This window comes from Rhineura floridana, chromosome 16, assembly GCF_030035675.1.
Source record: "Rhineura floridana isolate rRhiFlo1 chromosome 16, rRhiFlo1.hap2, whole genome shotgun sequence".
Lineage (NCBI taxonomy): Eukaryota > Metazoa > Chordata > Lepidosauria > Squamata > Rhineuridae > Rhineura > Rhineura floridana.
In genome coordinates, this window is record NC_084495.1 from 23,435,830 (window position 1) to 23,455,474 (window position 19,645).

The following is a 19,645-nucleotide window of genomic DNA, read 5'->3' on the forward strand; positions in this document are numbered from 1 at the left end:
AGTGGCTATTGGACAAAGAACAAACTCAAATCTGCCCAATTCGGATTTGGTACTGAATTTCCATTAATTCACTTACTCTCTATCATTGTGGATCCTATTTTTATGGAGTGTTTTTTCACATTTTTTCGCAGCTATTTTAAAAAATGTGTTTTAATAAAACAGCCTGTAAAATATTGATATGAAGAATGATAATTTTATTGATATTTCCTTTCATTTGTAGATATTTTCATTCATTTATCAATATTCATATCAATATCTTTCTATGAGGAAAAAAACAGATTGGTAAAAGCAGCAGCTAGCAGACACGAACAAACTCAAATCAATACTGGCCTGTTAGGTTGATGGAATGCTTTTGAACCAGCACCGGCCAACGAATCTCATCCCTAATGCCAACCATATATAACCATTAGCTATGCATATTTTCACATGTCATCCTCTTTCAGTCACTAGAACGAAATGTATATCCTTCAGGTTCATGAACAAGATTTTACTTCCAAGGCTCGGAAGTCACACAACTTTTGTCTTGCTTTTTATGTCTTCCTCATGAGTTGTTTGGCTCCCTACCAGACTTTCTGGTTATTTCCCCCCTTGTTTCCTTGCACTTGTATCCTGCCTTTCTTCCCAATGGGAGCACAGGCTGGCTGACAATACAATATCACACATAAAGCCATATACAACAGTATCATATTGTTAAAGTGTCACATCAAAACCAGATATTAAAAGAGAATAAAAACAGCACTAGTAGAGCCAGCAAAAAATAGTAGAGGTAGCAAAAAAAAGTCAGCTACACCCCAAAGATCTGTGCAAATAGGTGGGTTTTTTTAAACCTGCACCTATAGTGGCCAATATAGGGGACAAGCGAATGACGTTTGGGATGGAGTTCCAAAACTGAGGGGCTGCCACCGAGAATGCCTTGTCCTGTGTTGCTGCCTGTCCCACAGAAGCTAAAGCCAAGATACCAAGCAGTTTTCAGAGTTCCCTGGGAAGAGATATTGATTGTTAAGCTGTTCTGAGAATTGCAGTTCCATGAGGGGAGTAGGACTCTCCTAATGACTCTCAGCATCCTTCACAAACTATTGTATTAAACAATCCAGTGCTCCTGCCAGTGCACCTGTCCAACCCCAGCTTCCCAGATACCTCTGCCCTCTTCATCCCAATAAGTTGCAGCAATACTGCTGCCATTGTGGCTTCTCTCCTCTGGGCAAGCCGCATCTGTCTTGGGCCAGTCCTGGTAATGGGTTTTTAAATTTTTTTTTGAAAATTAGGCAGGGCATCAGTTTTCAACATAAACAACCCACACAATTACCAATTGTCGGAAAGGTGTCTTGCCTATCTCAGGCACTGACTGAGGTAGGTGAGTGTAGAGATGGAAGACCTGCATTCTTCCACACATTATTGTCATCATGTTGTTTTTTCTTAAAAAAAAACTAGGAACTTTTCTCAGTGCTTCTTATTAAAAATATTGTCATCCATCAAGGTCCATGGCATTGGCTCTATAGCCCAAGGGGAAATGCTGAGACACTGTGAGTGGATCAGGAGCAAAACAGAGTAACACAATGGGGGTGGGGGATGAAACCCTATACTTTCTTGGCAGAGAAATACAGTGCTTGGTGTAAGAAGGAACCGTAAAAAAAAAAAACCTGACTTAAATAACCTGAGGAAATGTATCTGAATCAGAGTTTACAGTTTTTGTTACACTGCCAATCGTATAAAGCTTTCAAGGAGGCATAACAGAAAGAAGTCACACCATGAAAATTGAGCACGCACATTTTAAGGCTTGAACATAAAGGGCATCAAAGCATTACAAAGACAAATGAGGACTACAAATTAAATCTGGTGAAGAGCAACAGAATGCCTATGCATGAGCTGGAGTTAATGCCTGCTCATAAACCAGTGAATAAAATGGGAGGCCAAGACAGCCTCCAAGTATATTCTGATCTGGAGGAATCAGCAAGTTGTTAGGAAAAGGACTTCCAACAAGTACAGTGAAAATGAGAGCCCTGATGCACAGCAGGGCTAGCTAATTTTGGGGATAGAAAAGACTTTTAGGAATGATCGGGAATCCATGGCCCTCCGGATGTTGTTGGACTACAGCTCCTATAATCCCTGGTCATTAACCTTGTTGGCTGTGGCTTCTGGGAGCTGAAGTCAAATGACAACTGGAGGGTCCAGGTTCTTTATCCCTGGGTGGTCCCTTGTTCCCCTATCACATTTTAATTGAGGAATGCTAAAATGTTTGCCTTCCGTTTTGAGCGAGAACTACTTGATGGTACTGAGCTATTCAACTGTGCAAAAGAGTGCCATGGAGAGTGGTGGGGTCTCATTCAATAGTGGTCTTTAAGCAGAGATGGCTACCTATCAGGGATCTTTTATTTTTATTAGCTTTCTGCATTGGCAGGGAGGTTGGACTAAATGTATGTTGGAGATCCCAAATATTCGACTTGTAGACTCATAATGAGATTTATTTTCAGTTTGGAAGAAAGAGAGTGATTCTATATTCCAAAAGTTATATCCCTCCTTTGGATTTTTTAACATGGAAAATATGTGTTTGTATATAGAGTTGTGACTATGGGCTTATCCAAACGGAGCTGGATAATCCACGGTTTCCATATTCGGTTTGTCATCTGATAGTCCTCGCTTTGCCTTTTAGTTTGCTCTTTCCCAATTAAAAAAAACACTTTTTTGCACCCGCACCTGCAGCGGTAAGACCCCTACATTCTTTTCACTTTTTCCAAGCTCCGCCTCTAAAACCTCCCCCTATCAACCAATTGGTCAGCAAAAAAATTATGTATGCTCCTCTCCCCCTTTGCAACGAAGCACAATATGGATGTAAAGGAGTTCTCGCCTTGGAAGGAAAGGCTGCTGGTCGGTTTCACGCCTGCCTTGTTTGTATTTGCGATATTATGCTTAAATTAATGTATTCTTTTCTGCCTTTATTGATATTTAAGGAGATACACACGCTGGCAATTGCACTTATTTCTCCAAAAAAGCAAGAAATGTGTCACCCCCCCTCCTTCTCCCTTTCCTTCCCACAAAGAATGAAATTGACAAAGCTTTCCCGAGCAGGTGTGAAACCGACCAGCAGCCCTTTTCTTGTTTGTATTTGCAATATTACACTTAAACAAATGTATGCTTTTCTGATTTGTAGCAAAACCCCCAGCAAGTAGAATGAAATTGACAAAGCTTTCTGGAGGCAGGCTGAAACCGACCATCCCCCCTTTCTCCCTTGCTGTGTATTGCAGATCTCACCCAGAGCGGCCACCCAGTTTGCAGGCTGGCAAAAAATAAAATGCATCTGCGCAGTAGTTGCAGACCACCCCAACACCCCACCATTGCGATGATTGCTTCAATTTTCCCGGGCTTATTCTTGCACATGCGCAAAAGAGCAGATACATGATTGGCTGGAATGAGGAGAAGGGGCAAGGGGAACTGCCCAAGAAACGCCCATCAGCTGTAAAGTCCACGGTATTGCATCCTAACTCCTGAAGGCACAGCGGATGATTTCCGATTTTAAACAGCAAATCGCATTTTTGCAGGTATTGCAAGGAGTGGATTTAACCCACGAAAATGCGTAACAGCGCGAGACATCATTTGGACGACTGAAAAATAATGAACACACATAGCAGGCATGTCACACATTTTGCAGTCGTCTGGATGAGCCCTATGAACATATGATACTTCCCTTCTGATGAATCAGACCATAGATCCACTGGGCTCAGTCATCTCTACTCTGATGGGCAAGAAGACTTCCCAAGCCTTTTCTAGCACTGCTCCCTGCAATCTTTTACCTTGGGTATTGGGAAACTGTGACTGTCTAGATGTTGTTGGACTCCACCTACCATCACTCTGCATGGCCAATGATTAGAGATTATGGGAGTTGTAATCCAACAATATCTGAAGTGCCACAGATTCTCTGTCCCTGTTTAAATTGATGGTAGGGCAAAGCTGTGCCATACGGCCTGCCTTAAGCCTAATTTTCTCTGGTGCAGTGGGAGACACTATCCTACCCACAGTGCTGAAATAAGATTCAGTTTCCAGCCTGGTCAGATTTTATACATGAAATGGGAGGGAGTGCCATCTTGACCTCTGCCTCAGGCAGCAAAATGTCTTGCTCGTGCCCTGCAGTGATTTTTGACAACATATGTTACAGATTCTTATCCTCATTGATTATGCATTTTGGACTGCAGCCTCTTCAGGGCAGAGATCTGCCATCTTATCATTGCTCAGTAAAATGCCATGCAAGCTGATAGTGCTATGTAAACAATAATCTCATACAGAGAAAATTAGAGTTAGAGTTAACATCAACAGCTGGCCAAACCATGATTTCATTAGATAATAGTATCTAATTATTTCTAGACATTGCGGGAACTGGAAGGAAAAATAGATAAAACCTGGGCCAGGCCAATGATGTGGTGGCCAATTGCAGGAAGGTCCCCAAAGGCTTTCCAAAAGAGAATTTTCTCTAAGGAGCAAACAACATTTCACAAGTGCTGTAGATTGGTTTGGATTGAAACAAGAATCTAAATGCATTTTGCATATCATAGCAGGGAGAAAAAAAGAAAGAAAAGAAAATGTATGCTTTCCTCATCTACAAGGCTTTCCTTAGTGAATTGCTTTCCTGGGGAAAGATTAGGATCAAATTACAAGAAATTGCAGAGGCAAGCAAAAGATGGTTCTGAATTTGAGGAGAGGATGCTTCAGTGAAATGAAGAGAGAAGGGGGGAATTATGCAGATCTCAAAATGCATCTGAGATCCATGTTCCTTATCAAGTTTTTGTTCCTGTGAAAATTGAGTCCAATCTAACTATGTCCCTGAGAGAATACAGAAAAATATGAAGTGAGTTGGTAGACGATTTGGAAGCTGGAAGAGTTTTTGCATGGCGGTTCTGATCTCCCATGGACAAAATGGACTGTGGAACACAAAGGCACAGAATAATAATATTGAGCATTTATATAGACCTCTTGTGTATTATTCTCATACATTATATAGGTGCTTGATTTGCTTGCTTTTCCACTCCCCATTCATTTTTCCTTTGCTATTGTACCTATTAGATTGTAAGCTTGCAGGAAAGGACTGTCTTACCTTTTGATCTCTGTGCAGCACTTAGAACATTCTAGGTACATTATAAGCAGTAATTATTATTATTATTATTATTATTATTATTATTATTAATAATAATAATAATAATAATAATAATAATAATGAATTGGCTTTTTTCACAAAAAGTGATCCAAAGCTACTTACAAAATAGCATAAGGATTAAAACTAGTATAGAATAATAATTAAAAAAATCTAAAAACACATCCATACATATAGAAATTGTAAGTTTGATACCATTCACTAAACAAATATCTAAAGTCCTCAAATTAAGGGCCAAAAGTCTGGGGAAAAGAAATATTTTTGCCTAGTTTATAGAAGTAGATAGTGATGATGCCAGGAATGTCTCCCTGGGGAGAGCATTCCATAAGCTGGGTGTGTGTGTCGCTGGAAAGGCCTATCATGTCACCACCCTCCACTACCTCCCATGGAGGTCCTCAGATGATGAGCACAGGGTCCAGTATCACCTTTGTAAAGGCCTCTAAGGATGCTCTTCCTGTTTTCCGCTTGCCTGTCTGGCTAGTGGGTTTCTAGGAGTGGTCCAAATAGGCAAATAATGGTAGATCCCATTTTCTCAAATGCTTTTATGGTTGCCTGGCTTTTCTCTGTTCTCCAACACTCACTTGCTATGGTAGCCCTGTCAGAAAGTCCACATAATTACTCCTTCTAATAGCAAACTCAGCTGGAAACTGCCAACGGAATTGTAGACAAAACACAGCCACTGAGAAACAAATGTGTTTGGAAATCCCCAAGGTTTGTAGAAGTACAACCCCCCCCCAGACTATTAAATCTTAGGGCCCATATGCACCATACATTTAAAGCACAGTGATTCCATTTTAAGCAGGAATGACTTCCCCCGAAAAATCCTGGGACCTAAAGCACCAAGAGTTTTTGAAGATCCCTATTACCTTCACAGAGCTCCAATTCCCAGAGTGGTGTAACAACCCATCTTCCTAGGGAACTCTAGGCACTGTAGCTGAGTAAGGGGAATAATGGTCTAACAACTCTCAGCACCCTGAACAAACTACAGTCCCCAGGATTCTTTGGGGGAAGCCATGCCTGTTTAAAGAGCTATCATTATGCTTTAAATAAATGGTGAAGAGGAGGCCTTAAAAACAAAACTAAAAAAAGAGAAAAGCCCAATAAGGATCGAGCATGCTCAGCAGCTACTGAATGCAGAACATGGGATGGAATGGAATTCCTTGCTAGAAGGTGTTGGCTGACTGGAACCCTCAACCCTTTCAGGAGGGAAGATATACTGCAACATCTGGTGGTGAATCTTATATGTTTAAGTGCTAAAAAACAACAACAGTCAAGTTTGGCTTTAGGATAATCCACAAAATATTCTTACTAGCCAGTTGTAACTATGGGAAGGACCATAGCTCAGTGGTAGAGCATCTGCTTTTCATACAAATGGTCACAGCTTCAATCTCCAGGTAGAGCTGAAACCCTGGAGAACTGCTACCAATCTGTGTAGACAATGTTGAACTAGATGGCCTGACTCAGTGCAAGACAGCTTCCTATGTTGTTGACAATATTTGACATTTATGGCACACTGGTGGCATGATTAAAAACAAACCAAATGTTAAAGCTCACCTCTATAGTTTCCTAAGAAATGGAGACTACTATGCATAGGCTTTTCATAAGCCCGTATCACTGATAGTTACGGCCATATTACTCTGAACCCGCCCAATCTCCTCTGATTTCAGAAGCTAAGCAGGGTCAGGCCTTGGATGGGAGACTGCCTGGGAATACCGGGTGCCATAGGCTTAGAGGAAGGCAATGGTAAACCACCCCTTACCATGAAAACCCTATAAATATAGCCAAAAGATGCATAGGGTCGCCATAAGTCGTAACGACTTGAAGGCATATAACAACAATAAATGCCATAAATAAATAAATAAATTTGAGATGTGCCAGAAATAGATTGATTTATCCATTTCTTCTGGAATGGGGAAGCTATGGTCCTCAGGACATTGCTGAACTCCAAATCCCATGTATAGCTTTGAGTGAGCAACTTGCTCTGACAAACGTTGTGAGCAGACTGAGGCCTTTTAAGCCTTTGTCTCCAGACTACCTCCTCCAGGCTTCACCCTTCTGTAGAGAACCTCAGACCCTTAAACGGCAAACCTTCTGGCCTCCTCCATTACATAGCCTCCCACCTGAGGTGCTCCCTGAGCTTCTGGATGGATGAAGTGAGGTGGGAAGCATCTGGTTCTTCAGAGTCAGGGGAAGGCTGGATCTGGGTTCTGGCCCTACAGGCCCTGGTGGTCTGGGATGTTCCTCTGGTGGCTCCTGTCTGACAGCCTCAAATACAGCAGTCTCCTGATCTTCAGCTGCTAGCTCAGGGCACTCAACTTGATCTGGCTCCTTAGCTGGTGCCTTGGCAGCCCCCAGATCTGTCTCTGGCTTGCTGCTGGATTCAGGATGGAAGTTAGCCCCCCTGGCTTCTTGGTACATCCTTCCTTAAGGTAGTTTTCTTTTTCTTGGGTAAAGTGAGAGTGGGCTACCAGAGAGGGATGGGTGATGGTCACAGGGTGCAGAGTTTATGAGCTGCATTCTGAGTTGGGCCCAGGCTGAACAAAAGTTTGAAACAAGCCAGACTTTTTGAGCTGTGCGAATTTGGATTTTTAACTCTCCCAGTGCAGCTGAACAAGCCCAGTTTCTACTTCGTTTCTGATTGCACTAACGCTTCAGAGTCAAAAACAGCCTCAAGAAACCAACTGTGTGTCCTTGATTGATAGTCCCCAAATTAGAATTTGTCCCCTTTTAAAAGTGCCCCCACCAATTTATCAGCTAAAGCTTTAGCTGATTGATTGATTTCACCCAAATTGTTTTGCTAACCTGATAGAAAGGCAGGAGAGAAATTAAGGAACAGGAAAACATACATACATACATATGCATATCTCCTAGAGGTTGCATCTCTAGGTAAAATCTGTGTAAATAAATACATTAAAATAATCTGTAGGAAGTGGCCAATTAGTATGTGTGCTTTCTTGTTTTTGCTACAGGCCATATATCCATACATCTCTTTAAATGTGTAGATTTTCTTAACTTTGGGCTCTCTTTCCTCTGCCCAAGCTGTGTGGCTTTTTTAAAAAAATATTAATTTGTGTTTCTTTCTTCCTGGTCTCCTAGTAGTGGCAGGATACAATCCAAGTTTTTACTTTGTCACTCCTCTGTTCCCTTGATTCTCCCCACATGCCCATTTGTCGTATTAGTTATAGAGTTCCTTCTGAGCTTAGGGTGATGAGCCTTCTTCGGTTGCCTTGGTCTGTATTCTCAAAGGTAAGATAATGAAAAGAGGGGATGTTTTGGGTTTGATAAACCAGTTCCTTTTGTTGTGAAATGTTTTCTGTGTCCTGGAGCTGAGTATATTGGGGTTGGGTTGAAAAAAAAAGCTTCTTGTATCAGCTCCCACTAAGTGTTTTGGTTGTTTGTCTTGAGAGAATTTCAGAGCAACATTCCAGAGGTATTTTTTTTTTTATTAAAGTAAATCAGAAACCACTCTTGCATTCACCTCACGGCTTAGTTTCTTTACATCCTAAATCTCGCTGAAGTCTCATCTTCCATGCTTGTTGCCTTAGGCTACAAGTAAGAAGTAGAACTTTTCTGGTTCAAGAAAGGTAGCTACAAATGAAGAGAAATTTAATAACTCCATTGGCTCCTTTGGGTTTGTCATCTAGCAAGGCCAAAATCACATAGTAAAGCTCTGTTACTAGGCTTCTTGTTGGTTTTGAGTTTGTATGTGCTGTTGATTATTATTAGAAAGCAAATGTCTGATGTACTGGTGATAGGCAGGGATGTCGAGACTGAGGAATACTGTATGCCTCCTGGAGTCACTGTTGATATCATGTCCAAATACTTCAGACAGTGATTCTACTGCAGGAGCAACTCTATGAAGGCAGACCAACTGAACAGAACCCTGCTGGATCAAACAAAAGGCTCCTCCAGTCTAACATCCTGTTCTCAAAGTGGCCAGCTAGATGCCTGATGGAAGCCCACCAGCAGGACCTCTCCACACTTGTGATTCCCAGTAACTGGCATTCATAGGCATATTGCCTCCAACACTGGAGGGAGCACATAGCCACCATAGATAGTAGTGACTGATAGCATTATACTCCATGAATTTGTCTAACTCCCTTTTAAAGCCATTGAAATAGTATGTTCTCAAGCTGACTTGAGGTGCAATCTGAAGGAGAGCAGTGCCATCCAGAGGAAGAGGGTGTATCACCTACCTGATCCACATGATGCTGGGACCAGAATCCACCAAAGGACCAGAATCCATAGCTCCATCTTGTTTTCAAGGAGTGAAGTCTCCCCTGTAAGCTCCAAGCACAGAAGGCATAACCTTGTGATACTACAGTGCAGTCTCCTAGCCCAACTGACTCCTCTTTATGTTCTTGCTAAGAAAATGGCTATAAAATAATCCTTTTTCACATATCTTGTGCTGGTTTAGTTTCTCCATAGGACAGAATGTCCACAATTCCCTCCTAACGGAGAAGTAAGCATTGCAATAGAGTGGGTACTGCACCTGGTGTGATGTAATCTTACAGTGATGTACTAACATGAAAGGTTGATGTGAACTATGTTGCCAGTGCAATATGAGTGAGCTGGGGAGGGAGAGCTGTGTTTTGGTTTGATGTGATTGCACAGACAATAGTCATGGTTGTCTATATGCCATGTTATGCATTTTAGTAAGTCTGCAGTTTCATGACAAGCTTCCTGATTTGCACTTTTCAAAACAATACTGGAACTGAGAAACAATTATCCTTTGAGATTCACTCAATTTATCCTTTTCTGAATTTTGCGCTGGAGTTCTCCAACAAAACAAAGTGCACAAAAATACATAGATTGGAAGAAAGTGTGCCACAAAATGCATACATTAATGAAAATGACATGCAAAAATACATTATGCTAAGGAAAGTTGCTTGCAGAAATGTACATATTAGTCAAAACTGCATACAAAATGTGTTTATTGGTAGAAACTAGGACTAAAATGCTGATAAATTTTCATGAGATTTTTTAAAAAAAAATAAATTGCTGCAGAAATGTGCCTCTGCAGAGGTGTATAGATGTGAGTGTGTAAAGGTGTATGTGTGTGGGAAGGTCTGTGTATGAGAGCTGCCATGTAGTTTCTGAACTATATTAAATGATACCATTATTTCCCCATATATGACTGTTAAATTATTTCAGGCTGGATATAGATTGACTGAATGCCCAACAATGTGATATTACACTAACCCTTAGATCAAGAAACATTTGTGAGAGGTAATGTTGATGAAGCACAACATATCCAACTGTAGATTCATCAGAATGAATGGGCCTTGGCCAAACAGCCTACTCCTTGCCACCACAATGGTGCTCCACATGCACGCTTGATGTATCCGTGATTCATATCTGAAAATGAGCTCCTGTTTGTGTATGTTATTTAGGGATGGGCAAATCAGTCAATTGTTGCTTCTCTCAGTGTAATTTTCCCAGTCTTAAGTTCGGTTCTCTGCATTTTTGCATCACTTGGCAATTTTTTAAAAAAATCCTCATTAGTGTGCATTTCTGCTAATATACAAATTTGTATTGTATAGATGTCTTTGCAAAGCAGTGTTCCCTAATCAGATGCATTTGTCGTGCTATTTTCACAAATATATGCATTTTTAGGCACATTTTGCCCTAGTGTAGGAATGGGAGTGAAATTCAATTTGGTTCACTTTGAAAGCCAAAATATATCAAGTTCACAGTTTCCAAAACAATTTGCAAACTGAAACACAGCCATCCTTCAAAATTCGCACTTATACAAATTTGTGATGTAGTTCTCCAACCATCCAATATTTACCAAAATTAATCTATTAGGGGAAAATATACATAAAATGAATATATATATAGGTGAAAATAACATACACAAATGCATTATATTTGCTTGCAAATTGCTTGCAAATGTGACCATTAGTGAGAAGAATGTTAATGAGGATTTTTTTTAAAAAAAATGCTAATTGCTGCAGAAATATGGGGAACTGAATTTAAGATTGGAAAAATGAGAAACTGAGAGAACTGAAAATGGCAGATCTTTCTATCCCTATTCCTAGTATATGCAGTATTGTACACATTATTAGGTTGGAGAACTGTATTACAAAATTCAGACAACTGCAAATTTTGAAGGATGGCTGTGTATCAATTCATGTATTGCAAAATCAAGAAAGTGCAGATTAGTTACATTTGCCTTTAAATGCAAACTGAATCAAATTCCCCCCGTGCTGCCTTGCCCGTCACTCTCAGATTCAGAGTCGGAGGCTCTGGAAGTCTTTTTCTTTAAAGCTTTATTGCACTGCTTAATAGGACTTTGAGGCATAGAACAAATTACAGAAAGAGGTCACAGCAGTTTGCAAAGACCTGAGCAAGTATGCCTACACAAGTTCAGGCATTGCTGCAACAGTTAGTCATGCCTCCAAGACTCTCTTAAATAGTATCTGGGAGGAAAGGCTACTTGTGCGGGTAGTGTTATTCAAACTGGGAATGAGCAAGCAAATTGACACTTCTATAGCAGGAGGTGTTGAATAGGGGGTTCCATCTCATCACACCTGTGCAATTTGCAATGCATCTTTGGTGATGGAGGTGGGGTGGCCCCTTCTCTTCTAAGCACTCTAGCTGTAGTCAGCACTTATACCATCCAAATGTAGGGGCAGGTAGGGCTGGCCTGGCAGGGATGGGGAGGCCTCCCCCTCCAAGCGATTTGGCTGCAACTGGCCCTCATCTTCCTTGGTGGAAGAAGCAGGCCAAGGCTGACTTGACAAGGATGGGGAGGAGTGAGTGGTGTCTCATTAACCCCTTCGGCCGGAGTCTGCTGCTTTGAACTCAAGCTGTCATCTCAGAACTTATGGCTCTCTCCATCCAGCCCCAACCCCCCATCTTACTATCCACTGGGGCTGTCCCCTGGATCCCAATCCTCCTCCTTCTCAGAAGTCACTTGCCAAGGGCTTGCTATGGGGCTCATGACACCCATCCCTAGTGCTGATACAGGTTCTTCTTCACCAGCCAAAATATATGTACATATTTCTCTCTATGTGGTTCAGCTTCCTGGAAACTTTACATACCATACAACTGATGCTATGACCTTCGTGATGGCCATTGCTTGCATGGTTTGCAAGCACATCTGGAGGACGACACATGGGAAGAATTCTTTGCATGTGCCCAAACTGCCAACGAAGCAACTGTGGGTTAAAAGAGATTTATGCAAATGAAACGGACAGAACTATTTCTCTAAAGAACAGAATAATTTTGCAGAATCTTGCAATATTTAAATGCTAACTTTCCTCCATGGTTTTAAGTAAAATGACAAAAGCAATTTACACTACAGCATTCCTATTTGTTTGGTTCTTTGTTTTGTCACTGACACTATCCTGTGTTTGTGGGTAAAAAGTAATAGAGGCTGGTCCATTAGGGCAAGTGGAGCACTGCCCCACCAAGCTCAGTCTGCCCTCAGTCAGCCTCTACCTGCCTACCTTCTTTCTTACAACCAGTTCAAGGGGTGGCCCTGGCTGCCAGCTTCCTCCTCCTTAGTTTCAGTGTTACTGTTGTAGAACTCAGCAGGGAGAAGGATGGGGACAAGACTAGAATGAGTTGGCTCTGCCTGTAATTGACTCTGGCTCCATCTACGGTTCGGGCTCCCTGTCTTCCGCCCCTCCAGTCCCAATGGGCACCTGCCGCTACTGGTAAAAAGGTTCCTGTAGCGTTATTGTGGTCCAAGAAACTGTCAAGAAACACCAGAAAGATTAGAGGGCATTAAAAAAAAATCTGATATGCAGTAACATTGTTCCGTTTTCCTTTAGGGAGCCATTGTGACATTTATCAGGAAACGTGTTCTGTTTGGCAGAGCTGTTAGTTATACTGAAGACTTTGAAAATCCATACAAAATCAATTGTGTTTTTGGTTGCATTTGAATTTATATGGGTCTTTTAATCCACTATGAGATAAAATGTTTCACACACACACCCCAGAAAGGGATGAATTATGTTGCTCTGTAGTGGTGGCTGGTGTGTATGTCGAGGTGGCAACTGTTACATTGTCAGTTGTGTTTCTCACATGTGGGTCTTGTAAGTTCATTTGACGGCTTCAGCAGTAAGGTATCATGGTGAATTAATTGGGAGAAAGGCTGCACATCAACACAGCAGGGTTTTTCCTCTGATCTTTGAATAGCACCATCTGATCTTTTCTCTCTCTTTCAGCATCTATCCAGTTAGATAAAAGGGGGCAGCATGTACCAGATAACTTTTTTGCTTGGGGAGTGGGCAGGGAAAGGAAGAACTTGCCAGCACTAATCCAACAGAGGCTAAGTAAATCCATCTTTTCTAAAGCCCATTTAGGAACATAGGAAGCTGCCTCATACTCAGGCCAATGGCCTATCTAACTCAGTATTGTTTACACTGACTGGCAACAGCTCTCCAAGGTGTCGGACAGGGGAGTCTCTCCCAGCCCTACCTGGAGATGCTGGGGATTGAACCTGGGATTTTCTGCATGCAAAACTGGCACTCTGCCACTGAGCTACCTCCCTTCCCCAGCCATTGCTTAATCTAGCTCAGAATTGTCTACTGGCAGTACTTCTTCCAAGGTTTCAGCCATGGAAACTCTCCCAGCCCTTCCTGGAGATGCTGGGGCCTGAACCTGGTACTTTCTACCACTGAGCTACAGACTTCTCAGTTCCCCAGTTCCTTAACATATGATAGGCATTTCTTAATTACAGTTCCAGAACAAAGTCCTATCTAGGGGCCCGGATAAACTGGTAGGATAGTATATTTACATATATTAATGAGTCCTCTGAGAGCTTTCATTACCTAAGTGTGAGTGGGAAATCTGAAGCCCATGGGTCACTTACAACCCTCAACCTAAATTAATGCAGTTATCAATTCAGGCTCTCTGTAAGGGCCTAAGTGGGTACAGAACTACCTGCAGACTCTACGGCTCTTGACTGGGTGGGTGGGATACCAAACAGCAGTCTAAGTGGTCTTTTCCCCCTGTGTATTTGGAAAGATGGCAAGGAAGTGGCTGTAGGCTAGCTGCACATTGATGTGCATCCAGTTCTTCTTTCTAGTTCTTCTCTGTTCCCTGCTTTTGTATTCCAGTCCCCTATGATTATCAGAACATCTTGTTTTGGCGTGTGATCAATTTCTTCCCGTACTTCTGCCTAAAATCTCTCCAATTCCTCTTCTTCTGTGTTTGCCGTTGGAACGTAGACTTGGATGATGGTTATGTTAATAGGTTTCCCATTAAATCTCCTTGATATCACTTGCTCAGACCTTGTGTTATAGCTCCTAATTGCTTTTGCTACATCACTTCTCACTATTAAAGCAACACAGTTTCTTCTTAATTTGTCATTTCCTGCATAAATGTATTTTGTAGTTGCCTGATTGAAAATGTCCCATTCCTGTCCATTTTATTTATTTTATGTATTATTTGATTTATATCCCGCCCTTCCTCCCAACAGGAGCCCATTTTAATTCACTCATGCCAAATATTGTAATGTTGATGTGTTCCATTTCTTTCTTGACAATTTCTAACTTTCCCTGGTTCATGTTTCTCAAATTCCATGTTCCTATTGTGTACGTCATTCAACTCTGAACTATCTTTCTGCATCTGTGCACATCAGCCTCTGGGATTCCATTCAACTTTGACCCAGTGGCGTCATTAGTCACAGCGCTACTCGTACTTGTCCGTTGTTCTTCCCCAATAGCTCGCTGAGTTCCATCTGACCCGGGAGTCTCATCTTCCAGCACTATCTTGTGTTGCATTTTGGATACTCTGTTCATAGGGTTCTCATGGTAAGAGGCATTCAGAGGTGGTTTACCATTGCCTTCTTCTGAGTCTGGATGCATCTTAGTCTGGTGTCTCACCTCTGACCATTCCGCCTTGGGTGCCCCTGCTAGGAGTCTAGCCTCTTGGTCTAGAATCATGACAGCATTGCTCTCAGCTTCTTCAGCACTCTCAAACCATGTTCAGGTGTGCATCCTAGAGGAGGAGGAAAAGGTTAGGGTTCCTTTTTTTACAGCCTGGGAAAGAGGGGGTCATTCCCTGCAGCCTGGTAAGAAAGGGGGTGAGCAAACAAATAATGGAATGCAGGCAGGGGACAATGGAGAAGCTCTAGAGGGCATCTTGCCCAGGCCTCCCTCAAACCTAGCAGCACCAGTGGAATTGCCAGTAGAGGCTTTGGCTGATGCCCGACAACACTGACCCCTGATACGAGCTGTGATAGCAAGCTGAGATTCATGATCTCTTTTATCCCTCTCAAAGTCTGAATTGATGACACAATTCAGAATACTTCATATACATGGCTGAATGCTTTGCTTGGGTGTCACAGGCAGGAGGTTGTCATGGCTCAGCTAAGGATTGAGACTATACTCAGCAGTATCTGATGCAGCATCTGATGAAGACCACATCCTTGTTTGTGTTTTGTGGTGGTCTCTCACTTTGTTTCTGGAGTGTTCCTGTTTTCTAAGCCAATTTTGTCTACAAAACCATCTATCTCCCCTGTGCTATTTGTTGAGTCATTTATGGCTTTGTTGTTATTGTTGTTATGTGCCTTCAAGTGAACTACGACTTATGGCAACCCTATGAATACGTGATCTCCAACAGCATCTGTCGTGTTCAGCTCTTGTAAGTTCAGGTCTGTGGTTTCCTTTATGGAATCAATTCATCTCTTGTTGGGCCTTCCTCTTTTTCTACTCCCTTCTGTTTTTCCCAGTATTATTATCTTTTCTAGAGAATCATGTCTTCTCATTACGTATCCAAAGTATGATAACCTCAGTTTCATCATTTTAGCTTCTAATGGTAGTTCTGGTTTAATTTGTTCTAACACCCAATTATTTGCCTTTTTTGCACTCCATGGTATGCGCAAAGCTCTCCTCCACCACCACATTTCAATTGAGTTGATTTTTTTCTGTTCTCTCTCTCTTTCTCTGTGCATGTGTATGTAACATGCTGGTTGTCCTCTTATTCAGATCTCCTTTTTTAAAGTCTTGGATCTACTTATTATTGGAAAATAAATATCAACAACAACAACATACAGATCACATAGCAAACATGCAAGCACCCAAATTAACAACAGGTTATTTCACAACATCATTCTGTTAGGTTATGATGATCCATTCCTGTTCCCTACAAAGGAGCCCATGCTACGAAAAGAAAAGTAAAATTATATTTTAGCCTGTCTTATCTCAAGCAAATACGTGTTGTCTTTCTTTGTAAATCTGCAATGGATTTGTTGTGTTTAACCATGCTGTCCTTGAGCATTCATTTATTGTTTTCTGTTTAGAAGACAAGATTCTTAAGTCTGACTTTTCTTAAAACCTTAGGAACTCATGAGGCTGAAAGGTTTTATGCATGACCTCAGTGGAAGCCTTGAAGTGGCTACCTGAATAGTTATCTCATGTATGTCACAATGCAACCTAGATGCTACGGCACCAAAAAACCTCTCCTCTACTTACCTACCCACAATTTCTCTTAAAGTAAGGGCTCAAGCATTTCCTTGGTTACAGATACTAGGCAAAAGCTTAGAGCTGAAGATCATAAAAAGTGAACTTTGGAGGCTTTATAGTATTTCTCTGTGACCTTGACGTCTTGCAGATATTGCTAGAATCTGCAAGCCCCAACCAGTTCTCTTTTAAGCAGAGACAATGCGGGTGAACCCAATACAAGCACATCATTATATAAGTAAGAAAGGGAAATTTACATGGTTCTTGAAGTGTCTTTTCATAAAAACTCTCTCTTTGCTAAACATATGAAAGATGTGGCAGGGCAGAGTGGAAATGGTCATCCAAATTTGCTGCTTCATTCCCAAACACAAATCAGGGAGCATTTCATTTTTCAAGAGGAAGGGAGAGCAAAAAGTTGTATGAGATTTGAGAGTGGCTTGCTGTTGGATGCAAAATTATGGGGTGTGTGTGTTAGTGTTTATTGTGGTACCAGATCCTTGAATACTTGCTGTTCCAATTCTAACTCCACAGACAGTGTCATTCTCAGAGAGGTTTTTTTTTGGGGGGGGGGAATGGCCACTATTCTCTCCCCCCAGAATTTTCTGGAACAATGCTAGGTCTGGGGCATTCTGGGAAATGAATGGCAACTCAGTAGCTGAGAAGTTATCCCCGGCAAAAGTACCACAAATGGTGACAAAAAAGTAAAAAAAGAAAGAAAAGGAAGTGAGACCTGTATCTGTGACTGCTGCTACGTAGGTTTTAGGCTTATGTCAATGACTACACATTTTGGAAGGATTTGAAAGAAGCGACAAAAGAATGCATGTATAAAAAGGTGTGTGTAGCAATGGAAGGATCTTTCCATTTAAGTTCTCACCATTTCCAATCTTAAATTTAGTTCTCCACATTTCTGCAGCAATTTGCGGATTTTTTTTAAAAAAAAATCTCATGAAATTTCATCAGCATTTGAGTGTGAATTTCTCCTAATAAACACATTTTTGTATACGTTTTTGAATAATGTCCACATCTGATGCAATCAATTTGCTGCTTCGTTCCATCTTTGTCTCTAGAGGCCCAGGTGACCTCAGTGGCTAGGAGTGCCTTTTACCAGGTTCGACTGGTAAGACAGCTGCTGCTATTTCTGGACCGGGAAAGTGTGACCATTGTTGTCCATGCACTGGTAACCTCTAGGCTTGATTACTCTAATGAGCTCTACGTTGGGCTGGGTTGGTTCGGAAGCTGCAGCTGGTGCAAAATGCAGCAGTGAGACTGCTCACTAGAGCAGGGCATCACCAACATGTCACCCTGCTGCTGAAAGAATTGCACTGGCTGCCCATTTGCTACCAGGCCAAGTTCAAGGTTCTAGTCTTGGTGTACAAAGCCCTATACAGCTTTGGACCAGGATACCTAAAAGACTGTCTTATCCCTTATATACCCAGTTGATCACTGCGCTCTGCAGGTGAGGGCCTCCTGCAGATACCATTTTATCAGGAGGTCCATTCCGTACAACATAGGAAACAGACATTTAGTGTGGCGGCACCTACCCTGTGGAATGCCCTCCTCTTAAATATAAGACAGGTGCCATCTCTGTTATATTTTTGATGCCTATTGAAAACCTTAAAATATCAATACAATTAATATCCAGAGTGTAAGAGGTCTAGCGACAGCTCTAGTTAATTTACTGGGGCCTGGTGCATCATTGTATCCCTTGTTTCCCTTGTTACTGTAAACCGCCCAGAGAGCTTCAGCTATGGGGCGGTATATAAATACAATAAACAAACAAATAAATCATTGTAATCAATGGCCACTTTGGGGGGAAAAGTGGGGTTTGACAGCCCAAGGCTGCATGAAATCCCTCAGTACTGCAATATCTGCTATGCAGGCAAATACTGTATTTAGCAGGGTGGAGGGGGAAATTCCATTGGAAAGAGAAACAACAGCGGAAATGGCCAATGTTGCCTTATTCGTCTCATGTCTGGAATAGAAATAAATCCAGTGAATGTGATTGGTATTCATCGTTGTTTCCAGTTTGCAAATGATCCATAACTGATCGTTGCCCCCATTTGCATTGCATTTCCTTTGCACCGAAGTGAATAATGTAATTATAACATAATTATGTCAAATTCCACCACAGAAGACAGCAAAGGAAGAATGTAGTTTTTGTCAGAAGCTGAACCGCAGCGGAATGGAAACTGCATTGCATGTGATAAACATGAGTCACAATGGAAACCAATGCCTTTTTATATCCCTAGTATGTAGGTCTGTTGGGTTTTTTTTAGTTTTTTTTTTAAAAAAAACCCTAAAACCAATAGCAGTCACTTTAGGTAGTATTCAACACTAGTCTGCCTCAGATGACCCATTAAAGTTAAACTATCTTAGGTTCATTAATTAATTAATTAATGGGTCTACTCTGAGTAGGGTTTAGTTGAATACAACCCATTGTTCCTTCATCCTAACTTAAGGCTGCTGCAACTTGCAATTGAGTGATGAGCAGACAGCAGCAGTAAAACAGACACACAAGCAACGTGAACTAGAAAACAGCAATTCTGAAGCTGAAGGAATGTAAGGTATTATATTTGGGTAGCAACAGAAAGATAATTTTATCTTCTTCTAAAACAGCAGTTAGGGATGCATATATACACTCTTTGGCTAAGTATTATAAATGGCCCGCTTAGCAAGTGGGAATACAACAAATCTTTCAAATTCCTTGTATTAGTTGGGTTGAAAGGTTTCTCTAATGGCATATCTGTTCTGTGGCTCAGCACAGTGACAGGTTTAAATCTAATTATTCCAAGCCAACCCATAATAGATAGCCTAGTTCTGCAATATTTTGAGGGAATTCATAAATCCCTGATACAGCTTGATCCATTACTCTGGTTTTTTTTCTTGTTACAAGACCAACTTTCCTAAGTAATTGGGCTCCTTTCCCTCCTGCCCCCCAATGCCATACCCGAACATGAGTTTCATGACTTCTTGGGGATTTGAACCCAGATCTCCCTGGTACATAGCAGTGGCTCTCACTGAGTTCAAGACACTCAGTGGTGAAGTTTGGTCTCCCATCCAGGTGCTGGGCATGGCTGAAATTGCTATG

The 19,645-nt window shown here is 41.5% G+C and overlaps 1 long non-coding RNA gene across 2 annotated transcripts in view; it reads left to right on the forward strand.

Annotated features, from left to right (window-relative positions):
* Positions 1–8,303: 8,303 nt before the first annotated feature.
* The window catches only part of LOC133371484 (uncharacterized), a 108,904-nt gene continuing 97,562 nt past the window's right edge, over positions 8,304–19,645 (forward strand). For both annotated transcript variants that reach the window (XR_009759330.1, XR_009759329.1), the window contains exon 1: positions 8,304–8,386. This is a non-coding gene — a long non-coding RNA (uncharacterized LOC133371484). The remainder of the gene's footprint in view (positions 8,387–19,645) is intronic.